Source organism: Nyctereutes procyonoides, unplaced genomic scaffold, assembly GCF_905146905.1.
Source record: "Nyctereutes procyonoides isolate TBG_1078 unplaced genomic scaffold, NYPRO_anot_genome, whole genome shotgun sequence".
NCBI lineage: Eukaryota > Metazoa > Chordata > Mammalia > Carnivora > Canidae > Nyctereutes > Nyctereutes procyonoides.
In genome coordinates this window covers 7,463,185-7,470,667 of record NW_026575134.1, presented here as the reverse complement: position 1 = coordinate 7,470,667, position 7,483 = coordinate 7,463,185, and positions in this window count along the sequence as shown.

The window sequence follows — 7,483 nt, the reverse complement described above, 5'->3', positions numbered from 1 at the left end:
ACTTTTAGAACTCAAGTGTAAATTATTTGTTAAACGATAGATACTAGATTATTATTTTTTTTGATACTGGATTATTTTGAGAGAAAAAAGTTGAATCTCAAATAGAAGCTAATAAAACTATTTTTTAAATGAATTTACATCATTTTCTCCTCCCTAGACTGTTATCTTAAACACTGCCTGGTCCACAGTGAGTATGCATTACATTTATGCATGCTCGAAGACAGTGTTGAAATTATCAATAGATTTTTGTAATTCTTCACTGTGGCATATTTCTTGGGTGACAGAAAAGGCTTCTTGCTTCTGGTTCAGGAAAAATGGCAGACACAGGAGAGCTAACACCTCAGGGATGATGCATAAGGGACAAGTATATAATTTAGGACAATGGTTTTCAAAGTGGTCTAGTCCCTAAGGACTCATTTTAAGCATTTTTGAGGTTAAAACTTCTCTCATAATACTACTTGTGAGATTGTCGGTGAGTTTAATGACTGTTGTTTTTTAATATTGTCTAATAAAATGTATCAACATATAGAAGATCTGCAAAACTCAGTGAACCAGTATTCTAAATAAAATCATGCATACAAGATGCAACCCAATTGTAAGATAGACCAAACGTACTTTACTGTTACAGCTATAGGAACCAAGTTCATCGTCATTGTTCCAGATTCCAAGCTGCAACCAATTTTTAAGAAATGACCAATTGAATTTAGGGAAGGTATCAAAGAGTATCTACAATTATCTGCAAAGGCAATTAGAATATTCCTCCTTTTTCTAACTGCTTATCTGCATGAGGCTGAATTTTCTTCATATACCCCAATCAAAACAACACATCACAAGGGATTGAATATAGAAACAGGAATGAGGGCAACCGGGTGGGTGGCTCATAGGTTTGGTGCTGCCTTCAGCCCAGTGTGTGATCCTGGAGACCCGGTTTGAGTCCCGTGTCAGGCTCCCTGCATGGGCCTGCTTCTCCCTCTGCCTGTGTCTCTGCCATTCTCTCTCTCTCTGTCTCTCTATTTCTCATGAATAAATAGATAAAATCTTAAAAAAAAAAGAAACAGGAATGAGAATCCTGCTGTTTTACGTTTAGACAGACATTGAAGAGATTTACCAAAATGTAAAGCCATGCTACTTTTTTCACAAATATGTTTCTTTTGGAAAACATTTTTTATCTTAACACTTAGTGGAATGATTATTGGCATTTTTAAATGAATTATCAAATGAGCAGTTTTTGTTTTAATCTTAAAGTGCAGTAAAGTAATTGTATTTAAATGTACTTAAATGCAGTAATTGTTAGTAATGAAATCCACATAAATAAAATTCTTTGGAGTTGTCAATAAATTCTGCAGGTGAAAAATCTTTCTGACACCAAAAAGTTTGAGAACCATTTTAAGTGTGTTTAAAGTAGAGAAAGGCTGACCACCAGGACAATGAAGATGTGAACAATGCAACAGCCCTGAGAAGCTAGTGACCTAGTAGGACCATGAGTTTGGGTTTGGGTTTAATGCCCATTTAGAGTGTCTGCTTCTTTTTTCCACATATAAGGGAGTTGGATTTGCACGAAGCTGACACTTGAAGATCTACTATCTTGGAGAGAGGAGAATAATGAACTTCCTTTATATGATTGTGAGATGACAAGGAAGCTCATTTATGCCATGAATCTGACATGGAAAAAACAAATTCCTATGAGACATTGAATCCCTGGGCCTACACTTGAATTGCCATCCTGATTGTCAAGAGTTGAAGAATTGTAAGCAAGGCATCAATATAAGTAAGAATTGGTTCAGAGTGGTTGATATTTGTGGGACACCTAGAAAAAGCAAATGCAGAACTTCTCAGTGAAGTTCTTTAGTAAACCCAGTCTCTGTGAGATCCAAAATGGCCTTGGGCAAACCAAATTTTGGTAAATTGAATGTTTATAAAAGATTCCCCTTCTCTTTCTAACAACCGTGATGGAAAGGGAAGTTCTTTAACTTAATAGAGGGTTTTAAAAAACAAACGCCTACAGCAGGTACACATAAATATGCAACCTGGGAAGCAATTCCTTAAATGTCAGGGGTACTCAATATCCCTGGCTGCTTCTCCATCAAGTTGGTGTCCCGGGCAGTGCACAAGGACCAATTAAAATAAAAGAGGAAAGAAACAAAGTCACCTTTTCTCACAGACAAATTATTTGAAATAATAAAACAGTTATCAATGTTCTAGATACAAAATCCACATGCAAAAACAACTATATGCTTAAATGTCAGTGACAAATAACTACAAATGCAAATAAAAATATAATTAATATGGCAACAAAAACTATAAGGTATAACTAAGAGCAAAAAAAAAAATTCAAAAAAATAAAAAAGAAAACCTAAATAAATAGAGGTGTATCGTGTTTTGTTTTCAGAGTAGGAAAGACTCAATGGAAATTCTCCCAAAATAGATATATAAATTTAATGTGATTCCTAATAATATTCTAACGTGATTTTTCACTTTACAAGTTGATGTTGAAATTTATGCAATTATCACATGACCAAATAAATACTTTTAGGACAGTTTTGAATAAGAGTAAAAATTAAGAGAGGCGCATCTTATTAGATATGAAAACTAATTATAAGGAAATGATAATTAAGACAGTGTTGTATCAGTTGATAGACGAATAGGCCAATGAAATAAGTTAAAGAGCCCCCCAAAAAACCCCCACATATGTATGCTTGAGAAGTATATGCAGGAGGTGGTGTTATAAACAAGCAAGGGAGAAAAAATCAATTAATCCATAAAAAAATGGGCTTTCTAACTGAAATAAAAATAAAATTAGATTCTTCATTCCATAAGCAAATCTAAATTGAGTAAAACAATTAAAATTTGAAAATCAAATATAGGAGCATATTTAAAGAAATTGGAATGATTTCTTAATGATGTACAAAGAGCAAAAAATACAAGATGATTGGAACATTTTGACAAGTATCAAATAATCCCCAAAACTCAGGGTTTAGAAGGCAAAGGTATGTTTTTGGATTATGCTGTACTTCTGTCAAGGCTTGGCAGAGAGTTCTGACTCATGTGAGGCTTCAAGTCCTGGTTGTCAAAGCAGCTCCCACCTTGAAGTGTCAATGGCTAGTGAGTGACGGTGAGTGTAAATTCTACATGGTCCAAGCAAACAGACCATTTGCACTGACGATGGGTGCCACAGACCCCATAAAGTGTCTGAAGACACCAAAATTCTGGTTTGGCTCTTTGAAATTCATAGTAATCAGAGCCACCTCTGCAAACTACAGCGTATTATGCTTTAAAAGTTGTTGTGAATCTATTCAAACGAGTGTAAGATATTCTTTCTCCACACTTTATTTTGTTTGATTAGGACATGGAACTTTATACCTAATAGCTTCAGAGAATCTAAGAGAGATCAAAGTTTTAGTTCAACTCTGTGCCGAGACTTTGGGTAAGCGATTTTGATCTCCAGACTTCACTTTTTCATTTGTAAGCTGAGAAGTTTGGGAGGATCGCTTCTGACATTCCTTCTAGATTGCTGATATCCCTAAACTCCGTATTTCTTCAATTTAGCCAAGGAAGCACAGTGTTACGGATTAATTTTAGAATTCCAAGCTGTGGATTCACTGGCTCTCCAGTCTGGCAGCCTGATTTCTTTATCTTAAATTCGTTTTCTCTCTTGTCATTCATCAATGAAAATGGTTTTGATTAGCTTAACTTTTCTTCTAGCCAGGCAGTGATATCATTCTTTTGAAGGCTATAATTAGTTGATGGAAGAAACCACCAAATGAAACCATTGGCTAATTAGTGAGTGGAAAACTTGGTTTATGCAGTTTTGGCCTACTGATGAGTTAACAAGAGCTGTAATAAGGATTGCCAGCCAAGAATCCTCGGAGCTAATTTAGCCATCCTGTAAGTACCACACAAAGGCTCTAACAGTGTGTTTTCAGAGATTGCCAATTTTTCTTTTATTTCCAAGTTGAAGGGTTAATGAGGAGGTGGGAGTGGACGCGGATGGGAAAGAATCCTCTTTCTGAACCTAAGAGGCAACCATTCAAGGAATCCAAAGGGTAGGCTTTAGCAGAGGTAATGGGGGGTGATCTGTGGGACCAAGAATGAAGTCACCGCTGAGGCCATCTCTATATCGTGTAAAGCTCTTAAGGTCACCTGCAGCTCTTGTTAAAGTGCAGTGAGCAAGGTATCAATTGTGTCCTGGAATAACCCATCTCTCCAGAATCCACTTTCAGCATCAAGGATTGCTTGGAGAAGAAGAAGGGGCTCATACTAACAGAATCTGACACTTAACTATTTTATTACTGTCCATGAAAAATATTCTGTGTAAGATGTGGAGGATGCTTTCAATATTGTACCCCCTTTGCAAAGAGGTATAAGTAGACTCATTGTAGAGAATGACACATTTTGGTTCTTTTTTTTTCCATTTTTAAAAAAACACAGATGGAAGAATGTGCACATTTTAATATAAAATATACCAAACCCCTAGACCTCCCAGCCATTAAACCCAAGGCGTGATTACACTTGTGTGCTAATGAAGCCTTTATTAGGCATAAAATTCCCAGCAGTTGCAGGACAGGAGCAGCAGCCCTCCTCCTCAGGGGGTGAATCAAGTCCATATGGTGGCAGGAGAAAAAGACTTATTCCAGGAGAGAGCCAAGGGGTATGACTTATTAACATGCCCCTCACTTGTTTTGCTTGGCTGGTGTCAGCATCCTCTTCGATCTCTGGGCTAGATTAGAATGACCTGAAGCAGGCATCACCCGGGAAAGCAGAGTGGCCTCTGGAGAGATCCCAGGTGGCATTGGCAAAATCTACCCTTTAAACAGGTCTTTTGCTCTAAGTGTAGATTGAATGGAATTAAATGCAGCTTTGCTTTTTCTGATGTTAGAAACACAAAAGTCTGAGGAATAATTTTTAATAAACCTTATTTTTTTTTAGGACAATTTTTGGTTCACAGCAAAACTGAGTGGAAGGTACAGAGATTTCCCAAAGACCCCCTGGCCCACACATGCATAGCCTTTCCCATTATCAACACCTGCAACCAGAGGGTGCATTTGTTACAGTGGATGGACCTACATGGACAAATCATTATCACCCAGAGTCTGTAGTCAATGTTAGGGTTCACTTTTGGTATTACATATTCTAGGGGACTGAACACATGCATAATGACATGTACCCACGTAATAGAATCATCCAGAGTTGTTTGGCTGCCTTAAAAAATCATCTGTGCTTCATCTATTTGTAATAACTTTTTTCAAAAAAAAAAGGAATCAAACATGAAAGTAATTTCTCTTTTATGAAGCTGAATATAATTGAAAAGTTGAGGGACAAAAAGGACTGAATTCCCCCTTTTTTTTTTCAAGGATGAGGTGAAGAAGAATGCCATCTGCTTTGGTTTCTGCTTATTCACACATCCAGCCAGGATGAAGATCACAAGCTTCCTCTCCCTATGTGGCAGGTCCCCTTTGTATCAAAACCCTTCTAAGGCTGGTCTGAATTCTAAGTGCAGTTTGAATCTGTGTGTCTGAGTCTACAGATCTCTTCTTGGAAAATTGCCCCTGGAGCAACCTGGCTGAGTTCTGTTTCTATCCAACTCCTGCCTCATAGGTGTTGATATCTTACTGGAAGCTCTCTCCCACCCCGTCCTACTACAATAGTGGAAACTCTGATAGAAGTCATGTATGTACAAATTCGTGTGCAAGACATGCATTTAGTCAATATTTGTATATAGTTCATATTCGGGACTGACTGTCTCACCGGAGGTGCTGGCATTTCTGCAATGGCTGGTTTCAGGAGTAGAACAGCATGCAGAATTCTAAGAAAGTTCTATCTGAAAAGGACTACTCTGTTTCCTTATGTCCAATGGCCCAATTTTAAGTTTAAAACCAAGTGTGAAATAAGAAGCTTTGAAAGATGGCTATCAGCTATGTAGATATGCCTTTGCTCTTCCCAAAGATAAACACAGTGAACCTAGTCATTAAATGCAACCTAGAGCACTTGGCATGAAGGGATTAGAAGGGCAAAAATGAGTTTCCAGGGAAGTGGGTTTTGTTTTGTTTTGTTTTAAATCTCTAGTAGTACCTTGTTACTTGCCAAGGCAAAAGAACACAAGTCAACAAAACCAACTGAACCCAACCCAACCCAACCCAAACAAAACAAAATCATATCAGAGCATGTTGAATGGGATCTTCCTATTCAGCTGGTGGGAACTGCAGTTAAAGCCCCAAATTATGGGCAAATGGTACCAGGTTCCTGAAATTCTATATCAGAGTGCTGCCAGGAGTTCTGGCCGGCCATCTCACCAGAAGGTTTCCAGACACTTGGCAGGAGAGAGGCAGCCCTACTACTAACCAACTCCAGCTATTATGGTTGAGAGAGTCTGCATGGTGTGACCAGAGGTCTCAGTTCTTAGATTCTCCATGAGAAGATTTATGTGGGGAGCCCTGCCCAGGATAAAGACAGCCAGAAGGAAAGTAGCAAGCACAAGGCAGTTTATTAAAACAAAAGTCCATTTGCAAGGTGGGAGAGTGGGCAGGGTCCCTGGTGGAACGGGCCCATAGGTCGTTTTCAGATTGGATATTTGTTGTGTCTCTCTAGGCTGGGAAGAGCTGTGACAGAGCAGGGTGGTCTCCAATGGAGATTGCTTCTAATCATTTGGGAAACTCTCCCTCTCGGGTTGAGAGGGGGTGTTTTTTGACCCTACAAGGTTTGTATGAACTGTTTTGTCAGGTTTTCTCTGTGGAGGGGCGATAAGAGCAATGCAAATGACTTGTAATGAGTCCAGGGGTTACCCTGAGGAAGAGGTGCAGGAGGAGAGCTCATGTTCTGCAGGTGTGGCTCTTTGGTCTGTCAGTCCCAAGGTCTTAGAAGCCATAAGGTCAGGATATTGAGCTCCTGGGCTTTCAGTGTGTAAACAGATCACCACCCTTGCCTCCAGCTCTGCTTCCACTGCTCAAATGTAGCTTCTACCTGCCATAGCCGTCACTCAAAGGTGAGGCCTTGGAGAAGGGGCTGCTGGGGGAACACGGAGCCAGGGAGGAGAGATGGTTTTCTGCTCTCAACCTCGCCTTGGAAATGGTGTTTGGATTGCTGCTAATTCCCCTCCCATATGCTTGGGAGGAATAAGGGTAAGAATTGCTCAGAAAGAGAGTTCCTGCAAGATAAAGGGACAAGACATTCACCCCAGACTACTTAGCTAGTGCACTTCCTGTACTGACCGTGCTGTAAGAACCTCAAAGAAATTGAGGAGAGGTGTTGTTCGGATAGACTGCCAGGTGCGGAGAGTGCCAGAACTGCGCCGGGTCTCAAGAGTCACAGAGCTGGATCTTGCTGAAATAAGCACTGGGTGGTGGAAGGGTCTGGGATTTGAGGGTCTGACCCAGGCATGGTGTGATGCCTCCACCGAGATGCAGCCCAATCACCAGGATGCCCACTGCATATGAGTGAGCCCTTTGTCAGTGGGGCCTGTTCAGGCCACCACCATGTCCTCCAGCAA